Source organism: Dermacentor variabilis, chromosome 11 (assembly GCF_050947875.1).
Source record: "Dermacentor variabilis isolate Ectoservices chromosome 11, ASM5094787v1, whole genome shotgun sequence".
Lineage (NCBI taxonomy): Eukaryota > Metazoa > Arthropoda > Arachnida > Ixodida > Ixodidae > Dermacentor > Dermacentor variabilis.
This window is the reverse complement of record NC_134578.1, coordinates 106,609,820-106,621,997: the sequence shown is the minus strand read 5'-3', so window position 1 is coordinate 106,621,997 and position 12,178 is coordinate 106,609,820.

The window sequence follows — 12,178 nt, the reverse complement described above, 5'->3', positions numbered from 1 at the left end:
TTCTAGCAATATCAGGGGAGAGTTATTAGTAGAGTTTCCAGAACGGAATAATATGCGGATAATGAACGCCTTCCTTCGCAAGCGGGATAGCCGAAAGTGGACATGGAGGGGCCCGAATGGCGAGAATAGAAATGAAATAGAGTTCATGCTCTCCGCTAACCCTGGCATCATGCAAGATGTGGACGTGCTAGGCAAGGTGCGCTGCAGTGACCATAGGATGGTAAGATCTCCAATTAGCCTCGACTTGAAGAGGCAACAGAAGAAACTGGTATGTTAGTATCCGATCAATGAATTAGCGGTACGAGGGCAAATATAGGGATTCTGGATCAAGCTACAGAACAGGTATTTGGTTGTAACTCAGGAGAGGAACTTAGTGTTGAAGCAATGAACGACCATCCCATGGGCATCGTTAAGGTGTGTGCAAAAGAAGTCGGTGGTAACTTCGTTAGACAAGATACCGGTCAGCTATCGCAGGAGACGAAAGATTCAAATAAACGCCACTGTGTGAAAGCCTCTAACCCTAAAGCTAGAATAGAACTGGCAAAACTCTCCAAGGTAATCAACAAGCGTAAGACAGCTTACCTAAGGAAGTTTGTCATAATGAGGAGTATAAGCAGCACGCTTGGCGCGTTGAGTCGTGCAGATGTGCTTCGTATGGGCTCCCGAGCTCTTAGTCTTTTCCGAGCGACTATCTGTGCCAGAAGACCTGGACTGCTCCCACAAGGTCACAGAGAGTGCCTAGAACCCTGCCGCTGTTTTTCGAGGCCAGCAAGAGCCCTTTTAGCCCCTTTAGGGGCACTTTCGTTCACCGGCCACAACTAGTCGACCTGGGCCTATTTCATGCCGAGTGCAATGAGGGGCGCTATCGGCATCGCCGCCGGCCCCTCGAGCGGTCACCGACGTTTCTGCAATGGAGTACGCCGAAGACGGAGGAGAAATCTCTCCGGAGGAATACGAAAACCGAAGCCTATGGATACAGGCTGCTATCAAAGCCCATGATCGAGCTCGCCCCAAGCAAGGGGACGTCGAGGCCTCACAGGATACAGCTATGACACCGACGGACGCCACCTCTAAGGCCGTCCAGACCAATGTGGTGAGCCAATCAGTAAGACGCCGCCCATATAAAAAGAAGCCGCTCTCGCATCACGTCAAGCAGAGAGGGACTACAAGATCGTACACCGGCCAAGAAGCGGGCTTCGGCTCCGGGACCAGACGGCCACTACACAACTGTACGCCCAGTGTACGTGAACTTTGGGGACATCAAACAACACGACCAAGTAAGGATGAAACCTTTTAACTCCTTTACGGCGAGCACCCATTCTATGAAACGCGCAGGAAAATACGCGGAAGGACAACACATTAAAATCCTAGACCAAGTCTCTTCGACGTGTGCCTACGTAGTGGCACCGGACAACAGCTTCAACAGGATAGGGTATCCCGTCCTAGAAGACCGAAGCCACGCCGGTACCATGGAGGACATCGTTAAAGTCAACCTACAGCTAGAGATTGTGGACGCAAGAAGGATGGGAAAATCATCAAAAGCCCTGCTCATCACTTTCGCCAACACCAAGAGGGTCCCGGACTTCATTTGTCGGAGGAATCCATAACTGCTACCTATTCAGACCCAAAGTGTAAGCATGCTACAACTGTAGAAGACCGGGACATCGCTCGGCCGTATGGCCGGAAGAACAAAGAAATCTTTGCTACAGGTTCGGCGATGAGCATCCGGTCCAAGACGAGCCCACGTGCACGCCGAGGTGCATCCTGCGCATGGGAGAACCTTCTATGGGATCCAACTAATGCGAGATTAGATATGAGAGACCGCCCGCCAAGGGAAACAAGAAAGGGAATGGCAAGCTTCAAGTGGAATTTAAGCAACTAGAGGGACAGGGAGCGGGAGTTTAGGGAGCACCCTAAACAGCAGTAGCAGCAGCGAGACAGAAGCAGATCAAGAAACCGAGCCCAGGGTAACGACCGAGCAAAACGATGAGCCGCGTGTAAAAATACTGAAAGACATCTATAGCGGCTCCACAGCCGCCATAGTCCTCCATAAAGAAAGCAACGAAATCCCAATAATGAAGGGCGTCAGGCAGGGAGATACGATCTCTCCAATGCTATTCACAGCGTGTTTACAGGTGGTATTCAGAGACCTGGAATGGGAAGAATTGGGGATAAGAGTTGATGGAGAATGCCTCAGTAACTTGCGTTTCGCTGATGATATTGCTTGCTTAGTAACTCAGGGGACCAATTGCAATGCATTCTCACTGACCTGGAGAGGCAAAGCAGAACGGTGGGTTTGAAAAAATGTGCAGAAAACTAAAGTAATATTTAACAGTCTGGGAAGAGAACATCAATTTACGATAGGTAGCGAGGCGCTGAATATAGTAAGGGAATACATCTAGTTAGGGGAGGAAGTGACCGCGCATCCGCATCACCACACTGAAATAATCAGAAGAATAAGAATGGGCTGCGGTGCGTTTGGCAGGCATTCTCAGATCATGAAGAGCTGGTTGCCACTATCCCTGAAAAGAAATGTGTATAACAGCTGTGTCTTACCAGTACTCACCTAGGGGGCAGAAACATGGAGGCTTACGAAATGGGTACTACCCCTGTTGCAAAACCCAGTACATCGTATCCAGTGCGACGAATTATGGGCCTAGTGCAGCGCGCCGGATACTGGGGCACTGGGCAGGAGCGGCGTACTGGGAGGCGCTGGCTACTGGTGCGCAAAACAGCTCTAACGCGTTAAATGCGAAGTGCCTTGACACCGTGTATATTTTTTTTAATACAGTAAGCAACAGAGAACATTTTAGTGCAATAAAACAACGTAAAAATGGAAGTCCTCCCTCCAGAATTCGATCGTCCGACCTCGACTTTGTTATCGGTGCGATAATATCTCTCAGCGGTAGGATTCTAATTCGGGGTCTGTTCGCGCGCGCCTGACCGACTTCTGCATTTCATGTCTACTCCACAACACTGCGACAACGGCGACAACTCCCAGTCATATGTTGCAGGCGAACTACGGAAGAACGCGGCGTCCTCGGCGCTTGCGTGGTTTCGTTCAAGAATTTAGCTATCCGCCCAGTCAAAAGGGAAAATGCAAAAAAACGAAAGTGATCTTCAGTGTCAAATGTGAATGAATAAACAGGGCAGCTCACGCACCTTTACTCCAGCCTGCGACATGAAATAAAGTTTTATGACCCCAAAATATAGCGTTATTTAGGACAAGAGACTAGTATCAAGCGATGGAATCGTATAGAGCATTTAATATTCAGCAGCGCTCGTCCTTGGGTACTGGAATCAGCGTGGCACAAACACAACCAGCGCAGATTCCAGTGCGAACCAGCGAACTGCAGCGAGAACCAGCGCCTGTACAGCACAAATCAGCGCGGCCCAGCGTCATAGCAGTCGAACGAGCGTCTCTTCCAGTGTGACCCAGCTCTTATCCAGCGTTCTGACTGGTGTCCCAGTGAGTCCCAGCGAGCGCCAGCGCACCCAGTGCGATCCAGTGCCAAAAAACGCACTGGTTTTACAATGAAAGGCACTGGAAGACGCTGGGTTTGGCAATAGGGACTTAAATTGAGTGGGCTGCAACGAGCTATGGAACGAAGAATGATGAGTGTAACGTTAAGGGATAAGAAGAGAGCAGATTTGGTGAGGAACAAGCGCGAGTTAATGACATCTTAGTTGAAATCAAGAAAACGTAGTGAACATGGGCAGGACATGTCATGAGGAGGGAAGATAACCGAAGGTCATTAAGAGTTATGGACTGGATTCCAAGAGAACGGCAGCGTAGGAGTTGGCGGCGGAAAGTTAGGTAGGCGGATGAGATTAAGGAGTTTGCAGGGACAACATGCCCACATTTAGCATATGACAGGACCAGTTGAAGAACTATGGGAGAGGCCTTTGCGCTGCAGTGGGCGCAGCCAGGATGATGATGATGATGATGTTGATGATGACGATAAAGGTAGTAACTCTTTTGCTGGATCAGTATTTGCTTTTCCAGGGCACGGTACTATTGACTGTGCAGGTATAAGTAGCTGTCACAATTTGTAGCTATGAAGAGGTTGACGACGGTGGCGGTCAAGTGGGCGCGGGCCTTATGTTGAAGCGGCGTCCTTCTCCCGATCTTGATAGCGTGCAGCTTCTCTTTTTAAACGAATTGTGTAAGCAGAAGAAAAAATATGTTTATGATGCCCCTAAGCCGCAGGCACTGGCGAGTACGGACTATAAAAAAAATTGGAGGACGCTTAAGCTTCGCCTTCAAGAGTGGAACGCGACAGCGTTCCCGTCGACCCGCCAAGGGGTATTGGGCTACGGCGCAGCGACTACGCGCCCCGCATCGGACGCGGTGAGCGTCGAGCAACGCAGCGTTCGGCGCGACAACGAAATGTGCGCCTGAGCAAGCGACGCACGCCTGAGCCTTAGAAACAGCTCGTTTCTAAGGCAACACCGCGTTCACTAGAGGCGCTTTTGTACCGCTTTGAAGCATCGAACTCGTGGCTCAGTGGTAACGTCTTTGTCTCACACTCCGGAGACCCTGGTTCGATTCCCACCCAGCCCATCTTGGAAGTTGCTTTTTATTTATGAAGTGCCTGCCGTGATTTATCGCTCACGGCCAACGCCGCGGACACCGACACCGACGCCGACGACACCGGCTTTTCTGCGACACGAGCTCCTTAACGCTATCGCGTTAATACAACTCACACTGATGCGCGACATTGCTCCACAGAGCTACCAACGTGCGCTAAAGCAGGAAAGCGCCTATGTTGACGGCTCTTTATTTCGTCCCACATTGCTCTTGCCACATCACGCCGATCGCTGCGACTCAGCGATGGTGCGACCAACTTGTTGGAATCCAGTCGCGGAGAGCCCACGACGTCGCGGCGGTCGCTGAGTGACGGAATTCACGGTGTCGCTGACTCAAAATCGCGCCATGTGAATCAGACTAAAGGCGTTTACTGCCGTGCCGCGATTCCCGTGGCCGACGCCGTAGTAGACGCCGCCATTTTTCTTCACTCTGGAATGAGCGTCGGGCAAGTAGTACATCGAGGCTGCGGAGCAGCCGCCAGAGATGAATGCCCCCTCCTCCTTCGCTTCACCCCCCTCCTTTACGAGCAACAAGACAGAGAACGCATCCGGGCAGCGTTCCCCGCTCGCGCACGGTATACTGAACCGCGTTCGCCATTTCGTCTTCACACGTTTTCACTCAAATAGAATATACATTCGCTTTTTCTTGAACTTAAAGGGAAGCATTCCTGTGGTGAACTTGTATTGATACACATGCTTCGATGGCTCCTCCACGTGTTGCCTACGAACCTCTAGGGCCACTGTTTTTAATAACTGGTACACTGAATCCATATGCAAGTATTTTTACGGGGGAGGCATACGCGATCATCTCTGTAGTTAAATGTATTAAAGAAATATCACAGGCCTATTGTGCTTTCGTACTCACCGAGTGTACTCCGAGCACCACTGATATTACCAAAACGTAAGAACAACGTTTTCACGAGCGATATGCGTTGCTATGCTCTGCTTATATGGCTAAACAAGTCATGATGCTTTGCAGGGTACCTGGCCATCGTGGCATAAAAGGCAATGAAGCTGCTGACAAGAACGCTACCTCAGTAAATTATAGTGTCGCCGACAAAAGTATACCCATGCCAGCCGCGGACCCAAAACCATAGATCGGTCACCCACTAAAAAAAGCACTAGAAGTTACAGTGCGATTCTCAGGTTTACACTAAACTGCACTTTATGAAACCCATATTAGGGAACTGCCTATCATAGAAAGCATTATGATACAAGGTAGCGCTCCTTTGTTGATAAAAAAATATGTCATACCTTCGGCACCAACTCTTACTGACTGATTGGAAGTGACCCTCCCTCAAGTCGAAGGTGTGAAGACAGCCTTGATGTCCTCCATGTCCTCCTCCAGTGCAGGGCAAAAGAAAGTGAGCTAGTATTTTAACTTTGCGTATTGTAAGGTTATTCAACTTCAACGACCGTTTTTTCTTAGTAACGAACCGCTTTTTAATATGCAGACAGTTTTCAGCTTTTTAGATTATGTCGACATATTAGAAATTATTTGGCCGGGTTGTGCGTAGCACAGCTTGGCAGTTGAGGCTGCAGCTGCACTGACATAAGTTTTTCCAGCACGTGCCTCTCAGCTCCTGCTTTACTTCAAGAGCCCTTTGGAGGCAGTAGCGCTTGTATCCATTGTTTTATATCACATCTTCATACTGGGACTTTAATGCCCTTTTCTATGATGAGTCACTGTCATTATTTCGACGCTTATACAATTTACGCAGTTTAGGGCGACCCGTCTTTAGGCCTCATTACAGCCACATCTCATCTACGTATGCACCATAAATTGATCATTTTTACATACTACACTAGTTATAACCATATTCGATGTCGCTCTTTGGGCATAGCTGGCCCTTGTGCTATTAAACACCATACATCAGGATTAACAGTCCTTGTGTTCACGGCCTATCTTGAAGCTCTAGTGTTACGGCCATGTTTTGTTAAGGTCGTGCAAGGCGACGCCATTTGCCACTGCTATTCACTGCATGCTTGGAATAAGTATTCAGGTCATTAACTTGTAAAGTTCATGATTCAGGATCAATGGTGAATACCAACAAATGATTATTGACCTTAACGACGCAACTGTAATAGTGGCATTGACGATCAATATGAAGAAGACAAAGATAATATTGGATAACGTGGCAAGGGAACAAGAGTTCAGGATCATTAGTCTGCCGTTGGAAACTGTCAAGGAGTACGTTTATTTTGATCAATTACTCACAGGGAACCGCGATTGGGAGAAGAAAATTTATGGAAGAATAAAAGTGGGTTGGAGTGCATGCCAGTGCACTCTTGTAATTTTTACAATTCTTGTAAAACTGACACCGTTGATGAACCAACTTGAACTTGAACTTGAACTTAAAGTGGCTGGCTACTTCTACAAGTAAATTGTGTTTTGTGTCCGCGCGGTGACTGATGAGTCTTGTATGAATTTGCTGTCCAGTTTCACCTATGTATTGTTTGCTACAAGCGGCACATTCTAGACTGTAGACTGTAGACGTTGTACCGTTTACTGTAATAGTAGATTGAATATGTTTGCATGTAGAGCAGTTGGGGCAGTAACAGGGACCGGTTCCCAACATCGTCTTCGTTCTTAGTTTGACATGTACAATAATATATTTCAAATTAGTGTTGCGTCTGTAGGCTACTCTGGGGGGGTCGGGAAAAATCATATTAAGTTTCTGGTTGTTGGTGAGAATTGGGTAGTAATTACTGAGGATGTTATTCACGTTTGGGAGTGCGTTTCACAAGAACAACAACGCGACTTCTTACTACTAAATTCTCAAACGCACTCCCAAACTTGAATAACATCCTCAGTAAATACTACCCAATTCACCGAGTGCGTGCGAAGCATGGCACTGGCTCTCGTAAAATCAGGGGCCTGCAACAATTGGGTTCATTTTCCGAATACATCCGATAAGAAGGTAGCCTAGAAGGAGGGTTTCCTTTAGGGCGGTACATTTTCTGGAGTCATCATTTGCGTGGACGGCAGCCTCAGTGACATGTCGCACTCAAGGATGAGCGAATGATGCTTTTATGTAGCGCAAGGGTTACTACGCCCGAAAGTGCATGTTCGTAGGCAAACGTCGCGTTTTCTGGGGCCGATTGTCTTTTTGTATTCATGTTTTTCTCAGACCTGTGATATGAACATGGGAATCCTGACATGTGAATCTTATGCGACTAGGATCGTCCACAGACTGGTCCCTCTGGCGGACAACATGGTTATGACTGTGGCTCAGAGTGGGGCACTTCGGGAATCCGGGGGAGTGCCTCCTCGATGATACAAAATATTTTTATCACGATAACGCCCCAGTAGCATAGAGAACACCATATCCACCTGAATTCAAACTTTTAACTGAATTACAAGTAGTATATGAGTAAGTGCCCAGTGTAGAAAAAATAAAATCAACTAGTGCTACCACTGACACACTGTGAAAAGTGTTAAGATACAAGTATGCTATCCAATGCCTGCCAGGAGCGGATGACAGCAACAAATATAAGTGCTGCTTAGTGCCTGCTCGAAGCAGAAGAAATGCAGACACAATTATGCTGCTGCTGCCTCATTAGTAGCACTAAAAGTTCTAATTTTGTCAGTTTCTGGCAGGCACTGAGCAGTTGCATGTACAAAAACATTCAAAAAGCGGGGACTACTATAGAGCCAATCAGGCAAACGAACTGTTACGCGTCAGGACATCCGCATTATTACCTGAACCACACTTCCTATTTCGGTTCTGGGCTCGCAAGTCCTAAACGCTAGCTTGATCGAGTTATGCCAGCTACGCTGATCAGCACGGCAATTCCTTTTCGTTCTTTTTTTTACTTCAATGGATTAACCGCGCGCCGTCTTCGTATCGAATCCGTTTATTATTCAGTAAAAATGCTGCGCATGTTCTTTAGAATCCCCACAGAATCTGTATCACGTGCTATTTTATAAAGTAGACGAAAGATGCCCTATAATGTGAGAATAAGGAATAAACTATTTGCAAAAATGTGCTGACGGTGAAGAGGTCTGAGGTGCGAGGCATCCCTAGTGCACAATGTGTGGCCTTAGCCGATAGCTTGGCCCTGCTCACCGGACAATGCTGGTCGGCAGGGCTCGGGCTTGTCAGCTATGCCTCCCACTGCTCAATGGTTGGTCCGGTAGGTGTGGTGTCCAAGGGTTGTGCCCACACTGTCATCATCATCATCCTGGTTACGCCCACTGCAGGGCGAAAGCTTCTCCCATACTTCTCCAACTACCCCAGTCATGTACTAATTGTGGCGATGTTGTCCCCGCAAACTTCTTAATCTCATCTCCCACCTAACTTTCTGCCACCCCCTGCAACGCTTCCCTTCCCCTGGAATCCAATCCATAACCCTTAATGACCATTGGTTATCTTCCCTCCTCATTACATGTCCTGCACACGCCCATTTTTTTTCTTGATTTCAACTAAGATGTCATTAACTCGCATTTGTTCCCTCACCCAATCTGCTCTTTTCTTAACCCTTAACGTTACACCCATCATTATTCTTTCCGTAGCTCATTGCGTCGTCCTCAATTTAACTAGAACCCTTTTCGTAATCACTGGTAAGACACAGCTGTTATACACTTTTCTCTTGAGAGATAATGCCAACCTGCTGCTCATGATCTCAGAATGCCTTCTAAACGCACCCAAGCCCATTCTTATTCTTCTGATTATTTCAATGTCATGATCCGGATCTGCGGTCACTACCTTCCCTAAGTAGATGTATTACCATACAAATTCCAGCGCCTCGCTACCTATCGTCAATTGCTGTTCTCTTCCTAGAGTGGTAAACATTACTTTAGTTTTCTGGAGATTAATTTCTAGACCCACTCTTCTGCTTTGCCTCTCCAAGTCAGTGAACATGCACTGCAACTGGTACCCTGTGTTACTAAACAAGGCTATATGTTCAGCGAATCGCAAGTTACTAATGTATTCTCCGTAACCTCTTATCCCCAATTCTTCCCATTCCAGGTCTGTGAGTACCTCCTGTAAACACGCTGTGAATAGCATTGGAGAGATCGTATCTTCCTGTCTGACGCCTTTCTTTATTGAGATGTCGTTGCTTTCTTTATGTCTCGTCTACATCCTGATTCCACAATGCCTTTATGACTGCTGAAGTTTCAACCGAATCAAATGGTTTCTCGTAATCAATGAAAGCTACATATAAGTGTTGGTTATATTCCGCACATTTCTATATCACCTGATTGATAATATGAATATGGTCTGTTCTTGAGTAGCCTTTATAAAATCCTGCCTGGTCCTTTGATTGACAGAAGACTAAGGTGTTCCTGATTCTATTTGCGATTACCATAGTAAATAGTTTGTTGCCAACAGAGAGTAAGCTGATCGGTCTATAATTTGTCAAAGCCTTGGCGTCCCCTTTTTTATGGATTAGAATTTTATCCTCCTGAGACCCCGCTATGGGGATTTGTCCAATATATTGGACATTCAGATATGAGACAGTACTCCTGTGACAAGGCTTTCATTCTCATAAAACCACACTGTACAACTTATTGGACACCTGCTTGCGCCATCTATGCAGCATTGATGAAAATACATCGTTCAAATTCCCGCCGAAACAGTTCCACAATGGCGGCATTAAGCGGCGCGGCGTTTTACGGCAGCTGCCGGAGAAGTAAGCACTCTTTCTCGTATTTCTACCTGCTTTTAGGGCATATCTTTGATTTTCTATTAAAGTTGATACAACAGCGTACGCGCAGAATACAAAATTTTAACTATTCGCGCGCTTACCTTTTTTTACTCTTCCTTTGATTTCGCGTGTCAATTACGTTGGACGCTAGGACTCAACCCGGTTATTTTGACCGCGCTTTTTCAATGGCCTTGTTATGAACAGTAGGCGAGTACTGATGGCGTTTAGCGGCTTGCGGACGAAATTGCGTCTCTTCTTTTCTTCGGGGGACCGGCCTCGCGTGTCTTATGGATTAATCCAATAACGTTTCTTTTTTCAATCCATGGCTTTGATCCGCAAGACACCTACTGTCGCAGATGGTCTCGTAAGGCAAAAAAATATCAATATCCCTCTACCAGATATTGTTCGCATGTACAACTTCAACATGGGCGTTGCTGACAAGGCAGACCGAATGATAAGTTACTACAGGATAAAAGCAGGCGTGAACAAGTGGACAATCAGAGCCATCTTTCACCTCTTCGACATTGCCCTCAACAACTCCTGGGTGCAGAACACGCGGGACATACGCTCCGTAAAGAAACAGCGGAAATAAATACTCAAATATATGCAGTTCCACCAATCTGTTGCTGAGACTCTCGTGGCTTAAGGGAAGAAGCAGGATGAAACGGAGAGTGAGAACGAAGCCGAGTGGCATCCGCCATCAAAGCAGGCTCGGCTGTCTCCTCGAGAACCGCAAGAAAAGAGCACTGCCCACTACTCAATACTGGCAGACACTGCAAACACTGCCCGTTGCAGACTACAGGGCTGCGACATGAAAACGAAGTTCTTTTGCACCAAATGTCGGCTCTTCTTCTGCATCACCAAGGACAAACAGGTGTTTTGAAATTGCCCACGGGAAGTGAACACAAGAGCGAAATTTTTTTTTTTGAGCAGAGGAATGCTCTTCTTATGTACTTTATTGAATACTTTGCCTTTTGAGTTGTTAAAATATTTTTGCACATGAGTTTTGCGTAATATCCGCGGTATGTCATTACGTGCGCCCTGGGTAAAGAAAGACCGGGTAGCATCCCAGTGTCCAATATATTGGACATCGCGCTGAGCTGAAATTATCACGGCTATTGAAAAAACATTTAACACTTTTCACCTTCATAACCATCCTGATTTATTCTGAAAGTTTGGTAAAAATCTGTGCACCCAAATGCATCCCGGGTCTCAGGAGGATATTAGCGTTCTTCCAACATTCCGGTACGCTCGAAGTCATGAGGCATTGTGTATACAGGGTGGCCAGTTTTTCGAAAACAATCTGCCCACCATCCTTCAGCAGATGTGCTGTTACCTGATCCTCCCCAGCTGACTTCCCCTTTGCATATCTTCCAAGGCATTCTTTACTTCTTCCGGCGTTACATGTTTATTTCGAATTCCTCTAGACTATTCTCTCTTCCATTATCTTCGTGGGTGCCACTGGTACTGGATAAATCTATATAGAACTCCTCAGCCACTTCAACTATCTCATCGATATTTGTAATGATATTGCCAGCTTTGTCTCTTAACACATACATCTGATTCTTGCGAATTCCGAGTTTCTTCTTCACTGCTTTTAGGCTTCCTCCGTTCCTGAGAGCATGTTCAATTCTATCCATATTATACTTTCTTATGTCAGCTATTTTACGCTTCTTGATTAACTTCGAAAGTTCAACCAGTTCTATTCTTGCTGTAGGGTTAGAGGCTTGAATACATTGGCCTTTCTTGATCAGATCTTTCGTCTCCTGCGATTGCTTACTGGTATCCTGTCTAAGGAAGTTACCACCGACTTCTCTTGCACACTCCTTAATGATGTCCGTAAGATTGTCCTTCATTGCCTCAACACTAAGATCCGCTTCCTGAGTTAAAGCCGAATACCTGTTTTCTAGCTTGATCCGGAATTGCTGTATTTTCC